Here is a 22,614-nt window from a genome sequence, read left to right on the forward strand (position 1 = left end):
ATAGTCAACGTCATAGTTAAAAAGTCAGCAGGCACAGTGGCTCCTGCTCCAACAACTCATGCTTTTACTTATTAGTGATTTACTAATTAGTGATTTACTAATTAGTATTACTTGCTGGTCTAACTGTGCAGTTTTGGGGCCTTCAAGAGGAGGATCACCAAGTTGAGTAGAAGTGTGCACGTGCAGATTTTGGAAGTGTTTCCCACCAGTCACACCAGTGGCTGTTTGTTTCTGGAGTGCCTAAACTGGAGGGCAGAGGTGTTTTATTCCCTGAATTCTGACCTGAATGTCTGGAGATGGTGGCTGTGACAGGTTTGTGTCTTCACAGTAGAATCTGGCACGTGTTGGGGTATAAATTGATTTTCTGTGTGGTGTTTAACTGCCCAAAGATGCCTTAAATGTGTTGTTTCCATAGTTTTCTGTAAGTTGATGTGGAAACCTGGAGGGAAGTGTCCTTAAGGGTGACCTCCATTAGCACCTTGGGTAAAACAGCCCATCCCTGAAGGAAGACCCCAAACACTGAGTTACCCAGATCCACTCAGTTCTCTGTGTTATCCCAAACAGTGCAGCAGCGTGGCTGAAAATGGGATTTCAGTGTCCCCCTGCTCTCAGCAGCTCTCCCACCTGCCCAGGTTGGCCCTGCAGCAGCAGTGACAATCCAGGAACCTGGAAAGGGCTTTCCATGGAGGGAAATGCCAGCCCTGCAGCTGGCAGAGCAGGGTTTCAGGGAAAGCCTCCCATGGAGTCTTTGACCTGTAGCAACAAGGAAATGTGGTTTGCACAGCCCTGTGTACACAGAGGGTGACTGGGACTGGATCCTTGGCTGAGGCTCTCCTGTGTTTGAGTAACCCCAGCAGCTCTGCTCCCTGCCCTGCCTCTGCTCACAGCTCTGCCAACAGCCTGGGGCACACCAAAAACGTGCTGGGGTGTTTGCTGGGGGCTGGAGACAGGGACAGACTCATGGAATCCTGGAATGGTTTGGGTGGAAGGGAGCTCAGAGCCCCCCCAGTGCCACCCCTGCCATGGCAGGGACACTGCCACTGTCCCAGGGTGTGCCAGTGTCCAGCCTGGCCTTGGGCACTGCCAGGGATCCAGGGGCAGCCCCAGCTGCTCTGGGAATTCATCCCAGCCCTTCCCCAGCTTCCCAGGGAACAATTCCTCATTCCCAGTATCCCATCCATCCCTGCCCTCTGGCACTGGGACCATTCCCTGGCTCCTGTCCCTCCATCCTTGTCCCCAGTCCCTCTGAGCTCTTCTGTAGGTTCCCTTCAGGCACTGAAGGCTCAATATCGAGTTTACAATGAAAAGAAGGATCTCAAGGAATATTGAAACTGGCCTCTTTTTAAGGAGAAGGTGTGAGAAAAAGGTTTTAATTCTCTAAAACCAAAGACCTGATTGCACATGTAAGGGAAGACACCCTAACAGAGCATTTCTGCTTCATGTTAGTGATTTCTGTTCACTTCACATTTCATCTTTGCCCATGGATCCTGCTCCATGGTGGCTGCTGGGAGATAATTTACCGGCCCTGTAATTTGCCAGAGTCTCACTTTGACTTTGAGTCACTTCAATCTAATATTTCCTGCTGCAGCAGCAGTTCAGCTCCTGGATGTGCTGAGGTGCCAGCCCGAGTGATTTCATTGCCCCTTCTCAGGCACTATAAATATTGCAGCTGGCATTTCTGCCACAAATCCCAGAGTCATGGTAACCTCCCTGGGGAGGCCAGGCCTGAGCCTCAGCCCTGCCCTGCTCTTTGCAGGTGCAAAAGGAATAAACCTTGGAAGGCTTAGTCCATCACAAGTAATTTTAAATTTTAACTGTTCTGCAGCGATTTTCTGGTGCAAAAATCATTGTTATGGTATTTGGTTTTGAGAGCTGTGGTGACTTTGAGGGTCAGTGAGAGGGTGCAGCTGCCCCTGGTGTTCCTCTCATTTTAGTGCTCTCCCTGCTACCAGCAGGTTGTCTTTGTTTTGAATGTTAAAAATGTTAGCATGAGTAACTTCCAGGCAGCATATCCCTGAGATCTTATTTTTTAATATCTTCATTGGCATTCAGTGTGTCAGTTGTTGGTGGTTTGAAGTGAGATGTGCATAAAGGATCCATAGCAGCTGTGCCCACTTTGTGGAGCTCCTTGAGGTCCAGCCTTTGGCACCTGGGACAGGTAGGGAGGGAGTTTCTTGTGGCCAGGATGGCTGCTGAAAGATTTAAATGCCAGAACTGAGCCTAAGCATGTAATCACTGTTGTCTGACTAAGTCCAATGCAAATGAAGGTGAGTCACAAAAATGTTTTCCCATGAAATCTCTAGTAACAGCTCAGGAGAACAAAGGGTGTGTGAGAATTGGGAGATTTCCTATCCCAGTGCTCCTGGTGGAGGTAAAACTCTGGATCTTTATCCCTCCCCAGTATTCCTGATGGAGGTAAAACTTCCCTGGATCTTTATCCCTTCCCAGTGCTCCTGAGTTTGAAAACCAAGTGATTTCAGGATTCAAATAAATAATAAAGTGCTCCTGATGGAGGTAAAACTTCCCTGCATCTTTATCCCTCCTGGAGGTGCAGCTGTATTTTGTATTCCTGAGCTTTAGTCACCTGTCTGCAAGTCTAAAAATCCAGAGATAAAAACCAGTGATTTTTGAGGTTTGTTTTATTTTGAGCACAACTAAAGCTGTGCTAGGAGCGTGCAAAACTCATATTTTAAATGTGAAAGTATAGGAAAACTTATTTGGATGAAATAATTATTTTTAGTTATTTCTTATTGTAATTGGGTTTGAGTTGGAACCACTTGCTTTGAGATTGCTTCATATTGGCACATTGGAGCACTGAAGTTTTTAAAAATTTGACCTCAAGAGTCCTCAGGTAATAAATCCAAGCTTGTTTGTGCATCCTGGAAGGATTTGTTCACTCGGGATTGTGATATGTTAATGTCAGAAGGAAAGAGGAATCCCAGGTACAGAATGGGGAAAAACTTGCCAGATTTTGGGAAACAAATGATGGTTTGAGAGGGGAAAATGCTGTTGCTGTGCAGGGGATGCAGTGAAGTTTGAAAACCAAGTAGTTTCAGGATTCAAATAAAGGGGTTACTACACCAGTGGGAAGTGCTGGCTTGCCTGTTCCCAGAAGTTGTGGCTGTTCCAGACCAGGTTGGACAGCACTTGGAGCATCCTGGTTTGGTGGAAGATCTCTGCCCATGGCAGGGGGTGAAATGGGATCAGCTTCAAGGTCCCTTGAAGCCAAACCATTCCATATTCCATCGTTATATCCCATTTTTGTATCCTAGCAGCTGTGAGCTGTGTTCGTGTTGTGCCCAGGCTGTGGGCCCAGCCTGGCATGGAGCAGGTGAATCAGACAAGGAAAAATCCCAATAAACCCTGGCCCAGCAAGGCCCCCCTGATCCCAGCTCCTGCTCAGCCATTTCTGGGACCTGAACCCACCAGGCAGCAGGAGAGACCAAAGTCATTTCCACTTGGAGGTGGCCGTGCTGTAGAATTGGCTGCCAGGGGAATTTTGGAGAGGAAAAGTTTTGCTGTGCAGGGGTTGCAGTGAAGTTTGAAAAACAAGGATTCAAATAAAGGGGTTACTGCACCAGTGGGAAGTGCTGGCTTGCCTGTTCCCAGAAGTTGTGGCTGTTCCAGGCCAGGTTGGACAGCACTAGGAGCATCCTGGTTTGGTGGAAGGTCTCTGCCCATGGCAGGGGGTGAAATGGAATCAGCTTCAAGGTCCCTTGAAGCCAAACCATTCCATAATTCCATTATTAAATCCCTGTTTTGTATCCTGCCTGCAGGAGCAGCAACAGCTGTGAGCTGTGTTTGTGTTGTGCCCAGGCTGTGGGCTCAGGTTGGACAGCACTTGGAGCATCCTGGTTTAGTGGAAGGTCTCTGCCCATGGCTGGAGGTGAATTGGAGTCAGCTTCAAGGTCCCTTAAACCCAAACCATTCCATATTCCATCATTGTATCCCATTTTTGTATCCTACCAGCTGTGAGCTGTGTCCGTGTTGTGCCCAGGCTGTGGGCTCAGCCTGGCATGGAGCAGGTGAATCAGACAAGGAAAAATCCCAATAAACCCTGGCCCAGCAAGGCCCCCCTGATCCCAACTCCTGCTCAGCCATTTCTGTGACCTGAACATACCAGGCAGCAGGAGAGACCAAAGTCATTTCCACTTGGAGGTGGCTGTGCTGTAGAACTGGCTGCCAGGGGAATTTTGGAGAGGAAAAGTTTTGCTGTGCAGGGGTTGCAGTGAAGTTTGAAAACCAAGTAGTTTCAGGATTCAAATAAAGCAGGGGTTACTGCACCAGTGGGAAGTGCTGGCTTGCCTGTTCCCAGAAGTTGTGGCTGTTCTAGGCCAGGTTGGACAGCACTTGGAGCATCCTGGTTTGGTGGAAGGTCTCTGCCCGTCACAGGGGGTGAAATGGAGTCACCCTCAAGGTCCCTTGAAGCCAAACCATTCCATAATTCCATCGTTATATCCCTGTTTTGTATCCTGCCTGCAGGAGCAGCAGCAGCTGTGAGCTGTGTTTGTGTTGTGCCCAGGCTGTGGGCTCAGGTTGGACAGCACTTGGAGCATCCTGGTTTAGTGGAAGATCTCTGCCCATGGCAGGGAGTGAAATGGGATCAGCTTCAAGGTCCCTTAAAGCCAAACCATTCCATATTCCATCATTATATCCCATTTTTGTATCCTAGCAGCTGTGAGCTGTGTCCGTGTTGTGCCCAGGCTGCGGGCTCAGCCTGGCATGGAGCAGGTGAATCAGACAAGGAAAAATCCCAATAAACCCTGGCCCAGCAAGGCCCCCCTGATTCCAACTCCTGCTCAGCCATTTCTGTGGCCTGAACCCACCAGGCAGCAGGAACCAAAGTCATTTCCACTTGGAGGTGGCCCAGGGGAATTTCGGAGGGGAAAAGATGGTGGCTTCAGAATGAAAGTAGAAAATGGAAGTGGATCTGGGGGTGGGCATTGAATGCAGTGCTCTGGAGCCTGGGAATGCCCTGGGCCCTGGGCTGCTGGAGGTTGGACAGGCATTGCTTGGCCTGGAGGGGGGTTGTCCTCTCCTCTGTGTGCTGGGGAAGGGTGACAGAGCGAGCTGGACTCGTGTGGTACTGTACAAAATCTTGGTTTGGTTTTGGTTTTCTTTAGTAGGGCTTTTTGGGGCTTTTGTGTGTGAGCGGTTGGGGATTTTTTTCTCATGTAGGGCAGTGAATAATGAGCAGCAGTTTTGCACACGCCTCCCAGAGCTGCTGCTGCTGAGGAGCTGGGGATGGCTGTGGTGAGGAGCTGAGGAACTGAGCTGCCTGCAGACTGCTCTGTGTAACGTGGCTGCTTGTTCAGCTGAGCTGGAGCAGTTCCCTGATGGGGCTCCTCATGTTACCCTGCAAATCTGGGCTGGGGCAGTGAGAGGGCAGCAGGTGCTGCTTGTACTCAGAATCCCAGGATCCCTGAGCTCTCCCAGCCCACCCAGTGCCAGCTGTGCCCAATGCCCACCTTGTGCCCAGCCCAGGGCACTCAGTGCCACATCCAGGTGCCACCTGCAGGGATGGGCACTGCCAACCTCCCTGGGCAGCCCCTGCCAAGGCCTGAGCACCCTTTCCATGCAGAAATTCCTCCTGGTGCCCACCCTGAGCCTGCCCTGGTCCAGCCTGAGGCCATTTCCCCTTGTCCTGTCCCTGTTCCCTGGCTGTCCCCTCCTGGCAGGGACTTGTGCAGAGCCACAAGGTCCCCCCTGAGCCTCCTTTTCTCCAGGCTGAGCCCCTTCCCAGCTCCCTCAGCCTCTCCTGGGGCTCCATTCCCTTCCCAGCTCCCTCAGCCTCTCCTGGGGCTCCATTCCCTTCCCAGCTCCCTCAGCCCCTCCTGGGGCTCCATTCCCTTCCCAGCTCCCTCAGCCCCTCCTGGGGCTCCATTCCCTTCCCAGCTCCCTCAGCCACCCCTGGGGCTCCATTCCCTACCCAGCTCCATTCCCTTCCCTGGACACGCTCCAGCCCCTCCAGGTCTCTCCTGTCAGGAGGGGCCCAGAGCTGCCCCCAGCACTGGAGGTGCCCCAGCAGTGCCAGCACAGGGGACGGGCACTGCCCTGGGCCTGAGGGGTTCCCCATGAAAATTCCCTTTCTGGTTGCAGTTCCACATTCCCAGACCTGTTGGCAGCAGTCCCAGTGCCTGCTCTTCCCTCCTCCCAGTATGAAACAAACCCCAAACTGGGCTCGCTGCTCTCCTGCTGCTGTTGCTGTCGGTGCCTTGGGCCAAGCTGGTCAGGGGAGGAGGTGAACAATGCAGAGCTGCTGCCCTGGGCTCAGCCCTGTGCTGGCAGCCCTGCTGCTCCTCTGTCCTTGCTCTCACACACTGGTGAGCTGATGTGCAGCTGAAACTCAGCTCCCCAAAAGTGCTGAGCACATTCAGGAGCCCTGCAGAGTGCCCAGGTTGGCTGCTCCAGTTAAGCCAGCTCTGTTTCCAGGAGGGGACTGAGCTGTCACTTCAGCAGTGACAGAGATGAGGCGTTAGGAAGTCACTGATATTTTCTGGGGTAATGTGTGTACAGATTTGGAGCACAGGCTTCGTGATCTGTGGGCTGCTTGTGAATTTTCAGAGGCCAAACAAAATGTCTGTTGGTGTTGCTAGAAACTTGTTCATGAATGCCTAAGCAGGAACACAGCTTTTGTTTCAAGTAGCCAGTGATTAGTTTTTAGCGCCTTATTGAGTGATAAACACAACTGGGAGGTGCAGAGAAGTGTTTTTCTCTTGACTCTTTGGTTTATGTCTTTTGAAAGAAAATCTGTTATGCTCTTGCAGAAGATTTTCTTCCCTCTGGCACAGGGTGCCCAGAGGAGCTGCCCCTGCATCCCTGGAGCTGTCTGAGGCCAGGCTGGACTTGCAGCACCCTGGGATGGTGGAAGGAGTCCCTGCACCTGGCAGGATGTGAGATGGGATGAGCTTTAGGCTCCCTTCCCACCCAAACCATCCTGTGATTCACCAGTTCTCTTCACCCTGAGAAAACACTTGATCTCTTCCACTCTCCAAGTCAATACTGATATTTAATTAGGGCATTGATTGAGAGCCTATTGATGAAAACCTCATCAGGGCACAGGAAGAATCAACCCTGACTTGAAGAATCAGGGCAGATGTTGCTGCCTGAGGTCCAGGGCAGGGTTTTGCCTTGGCAGCCCCAGAGCAGGGCGTGGGCTCTCCCCACCCTGGGTACCCACAGCTTGCTGCCTGTGCCTGCTCCTCCTCCCTGAGCACGGAAAGCAGCGTGCCCCTGCTTGTTGGTGAGCAGGAGAGCCTCAGGAGGGATGGTGCCTGGGAGAGGGCTGCTCTGCCTCAGAATTCATCCACCTGGCCTTGAGAAATGCCCTCACAGCACCCCAGAGCAGAGCAGGCTGCACAGATCCTTCAGCAATCCTGTTGTGCCACCAAAAAGAGCAAAAAGTAGAGATTTCAGCCTTGCTTTGTGTAACTCTTGTGAGGGGGTAAGGTGTTTGAGAAAAGCTTTGTGAAGAACCAGCTTGGCAAATTGCTGGTGCTGAGGGAATTCAGCAAAATTCATCCCACCTGGGCTTGAGAAATGCCCAGACAGGACTCAAGACCAGAGCAGGATACACGGATTCTCCAGCAATCCTGTTGTGCCACCAAAAAGAGCAGAAAGTAGAGAAGGATTTCAGCCTTACTTTGTGTAACTCTTGTGAGGGGGTAAGGTGGTTGAGAAAAGCTTTGTGCAAAACCAGCTTGGCAAATTCCTGGTGCTGAGGGAATTCAGCAAAATTCATCCCACCTGGGCCTGAGAAATGCCCAGACAGGACTCAAGACCAGAGCAGGCTGTACAGATCCTTCAGCAATCCTGTTGTGCCACCAAAAAGAGCAGAAAGTAGAGAAGGATTTCAGCCTTGCTTTGTGTAACTGTTCCAAGGGGGTAAGGTGTTTGAGGAATGCTTTGTGAAGAACCAGCTTGGCAAATTCCTGGTGCTGAGGGAATTCAGCAAAATTCATCCCACCTGGGCTTGAGAAATGCCCAGACAGGACTCAAGACCAGAGCAGGATACACGGATTCTCCAGCATTCCTGTTGTGCCACCAAGAAGAGCAAAAAGTAGAGAAGGATTTCAGCCTTGCTTTGTGTAACTCTTGTGAGGGGGTAAGGTGCTTTGAGAAAAGCTTTGTGCAAAACCAGCTTGGCAGATTGCTGGTGCTGAGGGAGTTCCCTGCCTGGCCCTGGAGAGCAGGGAAGAGACCAGGGCTGCTCCTGCAGTTGCATTGAATGTCTGCTGTTTCGGTGCAGCTCAGCTGTGTGGGTTTCCCTCTCTCTGTGTGGGTTTGACTACAAGTCTTGTGTGGGTTTAACTAAAGTCTCTGCATGTTTTGGTTCTGTTCTGTAGCTAAAACAACTCCAGGCTTTCTCTCCCACTGGGATTGTGACTGTTCCCTGTAACCTGGAGGAGCACTCATTTGTGTCTTACATTTCCAAAATCTGACTTAGTGCTCCCAGAGAGACACCTGCTTTCCTGAGAGCCAGCAGGTATGGAATTTCTACAGCTACATCCATACCTGAACAGCTTTTTCCTCAAGGATGCTTCTCAAACTGCTGTGCTTTCATGTTTGGATGCACTGAAGCTGTTGTTGGACTAGGAGGAGTGCTGGAAATGCTCTCTTCCCAAGCCCATGGCTGTGCTGTGGCATCGTGCTGCTGCTGTGTGTGCTGGGATCAGCATCATGCTTGGGGAGGCTGTCCTGGCCTCAGAGCTGAGCTTCAGAACCCTTAAAGCCTGGTCCCAAAGGTGGGTGGTGCTCTGGTGGGTTCAGGTGTCCTCTCAGCATGTCCAGGAGGGTGCCTGACCTGGCCTGGGTCAGGGGAAGGTACAGCCACTGGATTTCTGGAAGGTTCTGGAAGGCTGGCCTTTGTCATGGCTCTTCTGCACCTCATGAGAGCAAACTCTTGCCTCTGTTTCCTGACAGCATTCCCTGAATGGGCTGTACCTGGTCCCACATAAGTTATTCTGTCCTGAGATGGCTGTGTCTTAAGTGGGCCTCACCATTGTAATGTTCTACACTAAAGGTGATTTTATATTTCCCTTCAGGTCTCACCATTGTAATCTTCTACACTGAAGGTGATTTTATATTTCCCTTCAGGTCTCACCATTGTAATGTTATATTCTAAAGGTGATTTTACATTTCCCTTCAGGTCTCACCATTGTAATGTTCTACACCAAAGGTGACTTTATATTTCCCTTCAAGTCTCACCATTGCAATCTTCTACACTGAAGGTGATTTTAGATTTCCCTTCAGGTCTCACCATTGTAATGTTGTACACTAAAGGCGATTTTACATTTCCCTTCAGGTCTCACCATTTTAATCTTCTACACTAAAGGTGAAGTGGATCTCACCATTGTAACCTTCTACACCAAAGGTGATTTTGTATTTCCCTTCAAGTCTCACCATTGTAATGTTCTACACTAAAGGTGATTTTACATTTCCCTTCAGGTCTCACCATTGTAACCTTCTACACCAAATGTGATTTTACATTTCCCTTCAGGTCTCACCATTGTAATCTGCACTAAAGGTGAATTTACATTTCCCTTCAGGTGCTCAGGTGCTGACTTTGGGCACGTAGAAGCAGGAGCTCACCTATTGGTGTGTGACCTATTTAAGTGCCAGGTGTCACCTCCTGCCCTTCCAAGCAGGCCATGGTACCTGTTCTTCCTCCCCACCAAATCCCCCTGAGGGCAGGAGGTGACACCTGGCATGCAGTGAGGGCACTTTGCACTTTCATTACTGCAGATCTGTAATAAATGCCTGAACTCAGGTCATTGATAGTACCTAGAAATTTCCAGTTCCTTGGGTAGCAGCATTGATTTCACACCTTCCCAGGCTTGCTGCAGGCAGTGTCTAATCCAGCCTCTCCTCTCCCTTCTCCAGGTGGGATTGGGAGCTCCTTGGAGGCTGAGCTGTCACCGCCACCCCCGTGCCCGTGGCAGGAGGTGTGTGTGCCTCTGTCACTGGAGAGGGGCTCAGGTGTGGAGCCTCTGCTTCAAGGAGTCCCTGAACACTCCTGGGTGTGCTGGGGAGGGCTTCCATCTCCAGGGAACTTATTGATCTTCCCAGTGAGCAACAGAGTTACTCAGTGCGTTAGTTTAGCTACACAAACCGCTGGGAAAAGCAAAAGCAAATCCTGTCTGGTTCTTTGGGATTTGTGCTTGCTGTGGGTCTGTCCAGGACAGCATGGACAGGAGTGTGAGTGCTCTGGGAGCTGCTGTGCCTCATTCCTGTTTCAGTGAGCAGAAATGCTGTGTGTTCCTGCAGAGGGGCTCACAAACCTGCAGCAGGGCTAGGCTGGCAGGGTGTGCTCAGCTGCGGTGGCCATGTGCCACAGGGAGGTGTCCCCAACTTTAGGGATGTGTCCCCAGTGTCAGGGATGTGTCCCCAATGTCAGGGATGTGTCCCAGCCTCAGGGACGTGTCCCCAACCTTAGGGATGTGTCCCCAGCCTCAGGGATGTGTCCCCAGTGTCAGGGATGTGTCCTCAGGGATGTGTCCCCAGTGTCAGGGATGTGTCCCCACCTCAGGGATGTGTCCCAGTGTCAGGGATGTGTCCCCAGCCTTGGGGATGTGTCCCCAGCCTCAGGGATGTGTCCTCAGGGATGTGTCCCCAGCCTCAGGGATGTGTCCCAGCCTCAGGGATGTGTCCCAGTGTCAGGGATGTGTCCCAGTGTCAGGGATGTGTCCCAGTGTCAGGGATGTGTCCCAGTGTCAGGGATGTGTCCCCAGTGTCAGGGGTGTGTCCCCAGCCTCGGGGATGTGTCCCAGTGTCAGGGATGTGTCCCAGTGTCAGGGATGTGTCCCAGTGTCAGGGATGTGTCCCCAACCTCAGGGATGTGTCCCCAGTGTCAGGGATGTGTCCCCAGTGTCAGGGGTGTGTCCCCAGCCTCGGGGATGTGTCCCCAGTGTCAGGGATGTGTCCCAGTGTCAGGGATGTGTCCCCAACCTCAGGGATGTGTCCTCAGGGGTGTGTCCCAGCCTCAGGGATGTGTCCCCAGGGATGTGTCCCCAGTGTCAGGGATGTGTCCCCAACCTCAGGGATGTGTCCCCAGCCTCAGGGATGTGTCCCCAGTGTCAGGGATGTGTCCCCAGCCTCAGGGATGTGTCTCAGTGTCAGGGATGTGTCCCCAGTGTCAGGGATGTGTCCCCAGTGTCAGGGATGTGTCCCCAGTGTCAGGGATGTGTCCTCAGGGATGTGTCCCCAACCTCAGGGATGTGTCCCCAACCTCAGGGATGTGTCCCAGTGTCAGGGATGTGTCCCCAGTGTCAGGGATGTGTCCTCAGGGATGTGTCCCCAACCTCAGGGATGTGTCCCCAGTGTCAGGGATGTGTCCCAGTGTCAGGGATGTGTCCCCAACCTCAGGGATGTGTCCCAGCCTCGGGGATGTGTCCCAGCCTCAGGGATGTGTCCTCAGGGATGTGTCCCAGTGTCAGGGATGTGTCCCAGTGTCAGGGATGTGTCCCCAACCTCAGGGATGTGTCCCAGCCTCGGGGATGTGTCCCAGCCTCAGGGATGTGTCCTCAGGGATGTGTCCCAGTGTCAGGGATGTGTCCCAACCTCAGGGATGTGTCCCACCCTCAGGGATGTGTCCCAGCCTTGGGGATGTGTCCCAGTGTCAGGGGTGTGTCCCCAACCTCAGGGATGTGTCCCCAGCCTCAGGGATGTGTCCCCAGCCTCAGGGATGTGTCCCAGCCTCAGGGATGTGTCCCCAGTGTCAGGGATGTGTCCCCAGCCTCGGGGATGTGTCCCCAACCTCAGGGATGTGTCCTCAGGGATGTGTCCCCAGCCTCGGGGATGTGTCCCCAACCTCAGGGATGTGTCCCCAGCCTCAGGGATGTGTCCCCAGCCTCAGGGATGTGTCCCCAGCTTTAGGGATGTGTCCCAGTCTCGGGGATGTGTCCCCAGTGTCAGGGACGTGTCCCCAACCTCAGGGATGTGTCCCCAACCTCAGGGATGTGTCCCCAGTGTCAGGGACGTGTCCCCAACCTCAGGGATGTGTCCCCAGCCTCAGGGATGTGTCCCCAGTGTCAGGGATGTGTCCCAGCCTCAGGGATGTGTCCCCAGTGTCAGGGATGTGTCCCCAGTGTCAGGGATGTGTCCCAGTGTCAGGGATGTGTCCCCAGTGTCAGGGATGTGTCCCCAGTGTCAGGGATGTGTCCCAACCTCAGGGATATGTCCCCAAGCCTTAGGGATGTGTCCTCAGGGATGTGTCCCAGTGTCAGGGATGTGTCCCCAGTGTCAGGGATGTGTCCCCAGTGTCAGGGATGTGTCCCCAGTGTCAGGGATGTGTCCCAGTGTCAGGGATGTGTCCCCAGTGTCAGGGATGTGTCCCAGCCTCAGGGATGTGTCCCCAACCTCAGGGATGTGTCCCCAACCTCAGGGACGTGTCCCCAAGCCTTAGGGATGTGTCCTCAGGGATGTGTCCCAGTGTCAGGGATGTGTCCCCAGCGTCGGGGGTGTGTCCCAGTGTCAGGGATGTGTCCCCAGCCTCAGGGATGTGTCCCAGTGTCAGGGATGTGTCCCCAGTGTCAGGGATGTGTCCCCAGCCTCGGGGATGTGTCCCAGCCTCAGGGACATGTCCCAGTGTGCCTGAGCCCCTGACCCAGCAGAGAGCAGGGGATGGAGCTGCCTGGGTTTGGGTTGTGGAATGACAGGATGGATTGGGTTGGAAGGAACATTTGATATGTTCCTTACTCCACCCCCTGCCATGGGCAGGGACCCCTTGCACTACCCCAGGTTGTTCCAAGCTGCAGCCCAGCATGGGCTGTGTCAGAGAGCAACCCCAGGATTTACAGGAAAAGAGGTGAGCTTGCAGCAGAGCTCTGCCAGCAGCTGGAGCAGCAGCCCCACAGCCCCAGGGTGCCAAAGCACAGCGTGACAGTCCTTGTGTCACCTCTGGCAGCTGCTGGGTGACAGCACCTGCACTTGCTCAGAGCAGAACTTCCCACTCCACCTCTGTCACCCACTCATTCTGCCTCTCACCCACCTGCAGGGTTAGAAACTCTTTCAAAGCTCCCAGATGCTCTGAGGATCATAAGGAGACCTCACCCAGCAGGAATCTGCCCTGGCTGCAGGGCCTATGGTGGGATCCAGAGCAGCTCTGACACTCTGGGAAATGGGATCCCCTCCTCAGCTCCTGCCTGGCACCCAGGGGCAGCAGCAAGGCTGAGGCAGCCTGTGGGGCACAGACTGTGCCTGTCACCCCACAGCAGGCCTGGGGTCATCTGGGGACTCTCATTGCCCCAGGGACAGCAGTGGCAGCAGCTCTCTGCATTTCTGGCCCTGTACACCCCACCTGCAGCACAGCTTTTCCCTGTCATGGTCAATGCCAGCCTCCTTTTGTCCCCAGGGCCTGAAGGGGCTCCAGGAGAGCTGCAGAGGGACTGGGGACAGGGATGGAGGGACAGACCCAGGGAATGGCTCCCAGAGCCAGAGGGCAGGGATGGATGGGATATTGGGAATTGGGAATTGTTCCCTGCAGGGTGGGCAGGCCCTGGCACAGCTGTGGCTGCCCCTGGACCCCTGGCAGTGCCCAAGGCCAGGCTGGACACTGGCACACCCTGGCACAGTGTCAATGTCCCTGCCATGGCAGGGGTGGCACTGGATGAGCTCTGATGTCCCTTCCCACCCAAACCATTCTGAGTTTGTGAACCTTCTTGCAGAATACAGCAACCTGAAAAATCCAAACAGGTCCCACAGCCTCCAGTGCTGCCCCGGGAGATTCCAGTGCTCTGGGTAGTAAGAAATGTTGATTCTGGGTGTGTTGTGTGACATTCTTCCAGTTGTTTTCACATTTTCAAAAGCACATTATTCCTGTTTCTCAGGCTTTTTCTGTGAGTTCAGTTACACTGTTGTATCAATAACAGCTCCAAAGGGTGATAAAACTTCCTGATAAATGTGATGCTTCAGGGCATTATCATAACAATGGGCCTTTATTTCAAGGTTTTTCCCTGCTGATGAACTGCAGAGCTCTGCCACTCATCTCACTTGCTGCAGAACTGAAAGTTTGGGTGGAAACTGGAAATCTGGTGTTCCAATACCTGAGCTCCTCCAGGAGCTGGACTTGTTTACACCAAGTTCTGCGAGTCTTGGAGCTCCAAGACCCCTAGCACTTGGTGTAAACAACAATCAGAACCTGCTGCCACATTTTTATTGATGTTTTCCAGCGCTGAATTGTCACATGGGGCCTTTTGGAGCAGCCTGGTCCAGGGGAAAGTGTCCCTGCCCATGGAACAAGCAGAGCTGGAAGATCCTTCCCAACCCAAACCTTGTGGGATTCAGTGATTCCCTGGCACTGAACTGAATCCTTTCATGACCTCCTCTTTGGTAAAGCTGATGCTTTTCTGAATGAATTCACATTATCTGTCTTGTCCATCTGCTGAGTATAAATTAGCCAGGATAAGTGTTAACTTGAATTTTATTTTTATGTAATTTGAGGGCAAAATTACCATTGCAGCAAGTAGTGACAAATTCTGGGTTTCATAAATAGCAGTCTATGTGAAAGCAGATTCATGTGCTGTATTTATTTCCTAGCTAACAAATATAGCTTAAGCAGGGTGAGACATGCACGAAAACTGATTTAATTGGCTGTAATTGAACTTGAACATATTTAATTCATGTCCTTGGTGGTTTAGAGTAGAATTCCAATTGCAGACTGGGCTGTCTGGAGTCCAGCCTTTGCCCTGCTGTGATTTTGGGTGTGGGACCTGATGGGCTCCTGACAGTGGGATTCAGGAGGAGATGCAGCTGCTTCCTGTGATGCCCTCCCTAAAAATAGGGGCTGCTGGAGGCCTGGACCAGAGTTAATTGAGTATATTGGAAAATGAAAGATGCAATGGCAGGGAATTAAATCAGCCCTCAAACCTGGAATTAACTGACACTGAGCAGACTTTGCTGCTGCATGGGAACAGCTCTGAAGGAAGTTCTTTTTCTTGCTCGAGCTTCATTTCCTTTTTTCCCCCCCTTAGTACCTTATGAATAAAAACCTTATTGTCTCTCTTGTCTCTTGGTATGCATAAAACATCACTGAAATCGTTCCTTTGTTCATTTTCTTTTGTTTTGTTTGTGGGAGCCTTGTGTAAGGTTTAGCTGCCGCAATAACAAAATGATCAAATTTCTTTTTTCTGGAAGAAATAACTGCTTGTGTTGAAGCTGTGGTCTCGGGGACCTTACTGGCAGTGTAGGTGGTGTCAGCAGGAACCTGGAGCCTCCTTTCTGCACAGAGATTGTTTTTACACAGAGATTTGAGCTCTGCTTTCATGTGATTGTGAAACTTTCCCTGGGGGGAGCGTGGGTCAGTCAGACCTCCCTGGATAGAAATTGCACTGATGTTTGTGAGCTGAAGGCAGCTGGAGAGGAGATGTTCCATCTTCTGCCTTCAGAAATGTGAAGCAGTCACTGCCCCACACTGATGGTGCACACAGAAATTTCCAAGGGGGTGCCAGGGATGGTACCAGGGATGGTGCCAGGCTCTGCTCAGTGGTGCCAGTGGCAGGACAAGATGCCACAAACTGGAACACGAGGAGCTGCTCCTCATGGGGAAGTGCTGTGGTGTGTTCTTAAGTTCGTTAGTTTGCTCTCTTCATTTTCTGTATGAAATGGTTTCTTCTGACAGGGTCCTGGGAAAGGAAGAAACCATTTAATACAGAAAATGGGGGGAGCAAACTAACAAACTTAAGAACACACCACAGCAGGGAAGAACTTCTGTCCATGGAGGATGTGGGGATGTTTCAATCCCACCTGCTCCAGGTGACCCTGCTTGGTCTGAGGGGTCTCCAGAGGGCCCTGCCAGCCCCAGCAGCTCTGGAATTCTGGGGTGTTGTCTGGGATAAACATGTGGGGTTCTGGGCTCTTGGAAGTGGCTGTGCCTTCATGTCCAGGTCACAGCGCTGGGGAGATGCTCCATTTTATGGGAAATGCTCCATTTTATGGGAAATGCTCCATTTTATGGGAAATGCTCCATTTTATGGAAATATTCCATATTATGGAAATACTCCATATTATGGAAGTATTTCATATTATGGGAGATGCTCCATTTTATAGGAAATGCTCCATCTTATGGAAATATTCCATATTATGGGAGATGCTCCATTTTATGGGAAATGTTCCATCTTATGGGAAATGCTCCATCTTATGGGAAATGCTCCTATGGGAAATGTTCCCTCTTATGGGAAAAGTTCCATTTTATGGGAAATGCTTCATCTTATGGGAATGCTCCATTTTATGGAAATGCTCCATTTTATGGAAATGCTTCATCTTATGGAAATACTCCATCTTATGGGAAATGTTTCATCTTATGGAAATGCTCCTATGGGAAATGCTCCATCTTATGGGAAATGCTCTATCTTATGGAAATGGTCCATCTTATGGAAATGCTCCATCTTATGGAAATGCTCCATCTTATGGGAAATACTCAGTTTTATGGAAGTACTCCATTTTATAGAAATGCTCCATTTTATGGAAATGCTTCATTTTGTGGGAGATGCTCCATCTTACGGGAAATGCTCCATCTTATGGGAATGCTCCATCTTATGGAAATGCTCCTATGGGAAATGCTCCATCTTGGGGAAATGCTCCATCTCATGGGAAGTACTCCATCTTATGGAAGTGCTCTATGTTATGGGAAATGCTCCATCTTATGGAAATATTCCATATTGTGGGAAGTGCTCCATCTTATAGGAAGTACTCCATATTATAGAAATAGTACTCCATTTCCACTTATGGAAATGCTCCATCTTATAGAAATGCTTAATTTTATGGGAAATGCTCCATTTTATGGAAAATGCTCCATCTTATGGGAAATACTCCATTTTATGGAAATGCTCCATTTTATGGGAAATACTCCATTTTATGGAAATGCTTCATCTTATGGAAATGCTCCATTTTATGGAAAATGCTCCATTTTATGGGAAATACTCCATTTTATGGAAATGCTTCATCTTATGGAAATGCTCCATCTTATGGAAATGCTCCATTTTATGGAAATGCTACTCTCCCCAGTTATCTCCTGAACTTTGCCCACGTGCTGATAGGGAGGGTGCTGGCTCAGGGATCAAAGCACCAGAGCAGACTGTGCCACGAAGCCTTGTGCCACTGCCTGGGGCTCTGCTCCTGCCCAGGTGGGACCAACTCCTGTCTGGGAGCCTGGTTTGGACCAAGCTGGGCATGGCAGCACCATGGGGGCACAGTTAGGTGATTTATTTGCTTTAATCCACCAGCCCCAGCTGATGGCATGGTCACTGTTAACAGCTTTTCCCATATATCCAGTTCCTGTGCCAACCCTCCCACCCTCAGTCCATCACCCAAAGGCCTCTCCTTCCCCAAAACTCAGGGCACACACCTCAGCTGGAACCTTGGGAATGTGCTCTGAGCTCAGCTACAGAAGAGGATCATGGAATTGGAAAAGATCACCAAGGCCAACCATGCCAGTGGTCCCAAAAGCTCCACAAGAGGGTGGGAGAAACTCCTCCCTGCAGGTGCAGCTCCTGCCTGGGAGCCTGGTTTGGACCAAGCTGGGCTTGGCAGCACCATGGCAGCAGAGTTAGGTGATTTATTTGCTTTAATCCACCAGCCACAGCTGATCACTGTTAGCAGCTTTTCCCATATATCCAGTCCCTGTGCCAACCCTCCCACCCTCAGCCCATCACCCAAAGGCCTCTCCTTCCCCAGATCTCTCTCATCACCCACTCACCATCAGGCCTGGCTGCTGTGGGCACTGCTCAGCATTCCCTGGAGCGTTCCTGGCACAGCCAGAGCCCTCCCAGGTGCCCTGGTGTCTTTGCCAGGGTGGGAGAACCAGAACCACGATGTCCCTTGGTGCTGCCTCAGCCTCCACCCAGCTGAAATCACCCAGGCTGTGTTTGTTAATCCCCCAAGGAGCTGCCCTGGGAGGTTTGGAGGTGGCACTCAGTGCCCTGGGCTGCTGACAAGGGTGGCACTGGGCACAGTACCCAATCCTGGAGTGCATTTCCATCCCAGATGATTCTGTGGTGGCTGAGTTTCTCAGGTGTGGCTCCATGTGCTGCTGTCCCTTCCCGTGGTGCCTCTCAAGGTAGAAATAGGTTGGTTTGTGCTCTTGGGGATTTAACTTCAGTCCCTTGAGTCCCCTTTCCCTCCAGCCACCTCTAACTAATGGCTGTAAGCTCACACACCTTAGTGTGTCCCTTGGAGGAGCTGTCTCCTTCATTTTACAGAAAAATTGAAATTTATCTGCAAAGATTGGTACAACATTCATGACTGGCACTCTGTGTCAGTGTTAAATACCTGCAGCAGATGGAGTGAGGGAAGCTGAGGTTGATGTGGAGCTCTTGGGAAGGCCCTGTGTGCCATCACAACTGAGGAAGAGACATTTGGGAATCCCTCCCAGGCAGGTCCCTGTTTGCTGTGTGGTACCAGGGCCTTCCCCAGCCCCTGATTATTTGGATTTTGACTGCAGGTGTGGGCTGAGCAGCACTCACATTGTAACCCATCTGTCAAACACCAGCAGTGCTGCTGGAGGAGCTGCAGCTCTGGGGAATCCCTGATGTTGGTGCTCTGCTTCCTCACAGCCCTGTGCCTTCCCAGACCTCAATGTGTGGATAGAATCTGTATTTTTAAGGAGAAAAAAGTCAGCTGATAAAAGGATTTACATCTGCAAGTATCCAGTGTGTAATAGCAAGGTAATAGACTTCTCCCTGTTGGAAGGAATAAGGTGGAACAAGAAAGATTGTTCCTGGCAGTGATTGATATTTTAATTTAGGTGATGAGCAGTGGAGAGGGGGAAGGTCCCCAGTGCCATGGAGGTGCTGTGTGGGGAGCACAGAGCTCCCAGCACCTCTGTCTCCTTGGTCACTCCATATTTTTAATATTTTTAACAATAATTCTTGCAAGCAGTACTGCCTTTTGCAGTGACTTACCTCAGGTGTTAATCTGTGATTTTTAATACAAATCTCAAAACCAGTCATGGAGAAGGTTTCAATTGAGACTTGCAGTGAGACAATTTTGGTTCTCTACATTTGCTGTGCAGAGATCTCACCTGCCCACAGCTCCTTTGCTGCTCTGATGGCAACAGGAGCATTTCAGAAAGGAATTTCCAGTTAGGAAGGTCTCCTTCAGCCCTGGAGCTGTGAATCCTGCAATTGTGAATCCTGTTGAGCTCTGCATTGCTTGGTGCTGTAAGGGCAGTGTGAGGGGGGTTTGGGAAGATCCCCCAGTTCCTCCAGCAGTGGAGATGTGGATGAATTCCCAGCAAGTGCCATTCCCAGACACCAGGTCAGGCTGGATAACAACCTCCTGTTGTCTGGGGGGTTAAGCTGGGATTTGGGGGGACAGAAACCCGTCCTGCATTGTCCCCCACATGAACATTCTGCCAGTCCCTGTGGGCTGCTCGGGCTGGTTTGCATCAGTCAGATCTCCCTGTACCCTGCTGGGATGTGTGGCAGGGACTGAGGCACACACAGGCAGCAGCAGGGGAATGTAGGTCAGCCCAGGAGCTGCTGTCTCACAGGACTGTCATCTGCTTCGTTAAGAATAGATTAATTGGGAGGAGAAGATCTGGCTCTGTGCTGCTGCCCCTGTCCCGTGTGCTGCCTTGCATCACCAGCTCTGGAATTCCTCTGGATTGCTCTGGGGCTGAGGAAAAACAGCCTGGAAGGGCAGTTTTGTGAAATATTGGGGAATGGGGGTTCAGGACAGAGCCAGGGGGTCACTAAGAGGGGCTGGTGGAGCTTGAGCAGCCTCTTGGGAAGGAAATACACTTGGGTTTGAGGATCTCTAACTTAGCAAATTTTGTGTTAAAAGCTGAAGTGCTTTGTTTGGATTTTGGGAATCTACTGCATTCCTAAAAATAGATGCTGGGATTAAATAAAGTTTTTTCAAAATACACATGCTCATGCTAGCAAATATCACTGGATAAGAGTCTTTAACTTACATTTACAGAGTGAAATCTAGTCATAATTCCTTTTCTTGGTACCTGCTCTACAAAATACCAATTTTCAGGAAGCTGCAGCTCCTGTGGATCCCCAGCAGTTGGACACAGCTCCTCCCATGGGAGTTTCTCTGCTGCTGCTGTCAGTGTTACCCAGAAAAGCAGTTTGGTGTGGGCCATCCATGGTGGGGATGGATGGAGGCTGCTGAATAAAAGCAGGGAGTGTTTGCCCAGGTGATCATTCAGGGGAAAAGCAAAGGGTGCAAGGGCTGGTTTGGTGAGCGGGTGATGGACTGAGGATGGGAGGGTTGGCACAGGGACTGGATATATGGGAAATACTGCTAACAGTGACCATGCCATCAGCTGGGGCTGGTGGATTAAAGCCATTAAATCACCTAACTGTGCCCCCATGGTGCTGCCAAGCCCAGCTTGGTCCAAACCAGGCTCCCAGGCAGGAGCTGCCCCTGCAGGAAGGAGTTTCTCCTGCCCACTTGTGGAGCTTTTGGGACCACTGGAGTGCTTTGCCTTGGTGATCTTTTCCAATTCCATGATTCAGTTCTATAACTCAGCTCAGTGCACATTTCCCAAGGTTCCAGCTGAGGTGTGTGTTACTTCATTCATGTGAGGTATGTGCTGACTTTGTTCAGATGCAGCTTCAGGTGCTCTGTCAGGGCTGAGCTGTCACGACTTGAAACCTTGCAGAGCAGGACCAGTGAGTTCCTGCTGCAGCTCTGCTTTGTGCTCTGCACTGGCAGAAACTTCCTGCTGAGAAGGTCAAACACCTGAATTCTCTGAAAATTCGCAGAATTTCTGCTCTGCTAACACAGATCTGTGATTTACTCATACCTTGAGTTGTTGTTACAGCCCTGGCCGTGGGGTGTCAGCAGTGATGGAGCTGCAGGTGTGGGAGGGGAGAGCAGGACAGCCAGGAGCCATTGCAGTGTCACTAATTTGGATTTTGACTGCAGGTGTGGGCTGAGCAGCACTCACATTGTAACCCATCTGTCAAACACCAGCAGTGCTGCTGGAGGAGCAGCAGCTCTGGGGAATCCCTGATGTTGGTGCTCTGCTTCCTCACAGCCCTGTGCCTTCCCAGACCTAAATCTGTGGGTAGAATCTGTATTTTTAAGGAGAGAAAAGTCAGCTGATAAAAGGATTTACATCTGCAAGTATCCAGTGTGTAATGGCAAGGTAATGGACTTCTCCCTGTTGGAAGGAATAAGGTGGAACAAAAAAGATTGTTCCTGGCAGTGATTGATATTTTAATTTAGGTGATGAGCAGTGGAGAGGGGGAAGGTCCCCAGTGCCATGGAGGTGCTGTGTGGGGAACACACAGCTCCCAGCACCTCTGTCTCCTTGGTCACTTCATATTTTTAATATTTTTAATATTTTTAACAAGAATTCTTGCAAGCAGTACTGCCTTTTGCAGTGACTTACCTTAGTGACCTTACCTGATCCTCTCTGGCCTGTTCCCAGCGCTGCTCCTGCCTCTCCCCACAGCTGTGGGAGCCCAGGCTCTGTCTCTGGGAGCCCTCCCTGCCTCCCTTCATTCCTGGGGCCCCTTTGCTCAGCTCTGCTCCCCTCCAGGCAGGGGCTGTGTGTCTGAACAAGTCAGGCAGGAACTCCTGAGTCACTGCACTTGGGAGGGAACTCCCCTGGCAGTTTGTACCAGGGCTGGAGAGCTTTGGAGAGCTTTTATCCTGGCCCTGAGCAGTGTGGGAGTAGCCTGTGGTGAGTGAGGAGGGCTGGGAATGTGCATGGGTCTGAGCTCTGCTGCCCGTGTGTGCTGGGGCCCTGCATTATTTAATTTATAACTTGCAGCTCTTTGTGTGGGCCTGGCTCAGGCCAGCTGAGCTCTTGGCTGCTCTGATCCAGGTGTTCTGGGCTGGGAGATTCCTCTGGGGTCTCTGTGGCTGGCTGGGTTAGACAGACAGACAGACAAACAGACAGAGAGACAGCCAGGACACGGGGGGGGCTCCCATGGGCAAAGGACAGGGATATTGGGAAGGAATCCCAATATTCCCCTTGGGAAGGAATCCCAGTATTTCCCTTGGGAAGGAATCCCAATATTCCCCTTGGGAAGGAATCCCAGTATTTCCCTTGGGAAGGAATCCCAGTATTTCCCTTGGGAAGGAATCCCAATATTCCCCTTGGGAAGGAATTCCAATATTCCCCTTGGGAAGGAGTCCCAATATTCCCCTTGGGAAGGAGTCCCAGTATTCCCCTTGGGAAGGAATTCAGTATTCCCCTTGGGAAGGAATCCCAATATTCCCCTTGGGAAGGAATTCAGTATTCCCCTTGGGAAGGAGTCCCAGTATTCCCCTTGGGAAGGAATCCCAGTATTCCCCTTGGGAAGGAGTCCCAGTATTCCCCTTGGGAAGGAATCCCAGTATTCCCCTTGGGAAGGCCTGGCACAGGTTTCCCAGAGCAGCTGTGGCTGCCCCTGATCCCTGGCACTGTCCAAGACCATCTTGGAAATAGAACATTTCCCACCTGGGACAGTGGAAGGTGTCCCTGCCCATGGCACACAGAGGGACAAGATGAGCTTTAATGTCCCTTCCACCCAAACCATTCTAGGATTCAATGAATGTTATTTTTTCTGTTTCCTTGAGGAATTGCTGGCCACATGTGAGTGCAGGAAGGATCCATGCAGGAGTGGCTGCAGGAAGGATCCATGCAGGGATGTGTGTGCTGGGATTCTGTGCACA

General features: G+C 51.3%; 1 protein-coding gene across 1 annotated transcript in view; it reads left to right on the forward strand.

The window, feature by feature from the left end:
- Nucleotides 1-22,614, forward strand: part of RAB10 (RAB10, member RAS oncogene family) — a 55,373-nt gene that overhangs the window by 2,423 nt on the left and 30,336 nt on the right. The gene's annotated exons all lie outside the window — the stretch shown is intronic.

Source organism: Zonotrichia albicollis, chromosome 3 (genome assembly GCF_047830755.1).
Source record: "Zonotrichia albicollis isolate bZonAlb1 chromosome 3, bZonAlb1.hap1, whole genome shotgun sequence".
In the NCBI taxonomy this organism is placed as follows: domain Eukaryota; kingdom Metazoa; phylum Chordata; class Aves; order Passeriformes; family Passerellidae; genus Zonotrichia; species Zonotrichia albicollis.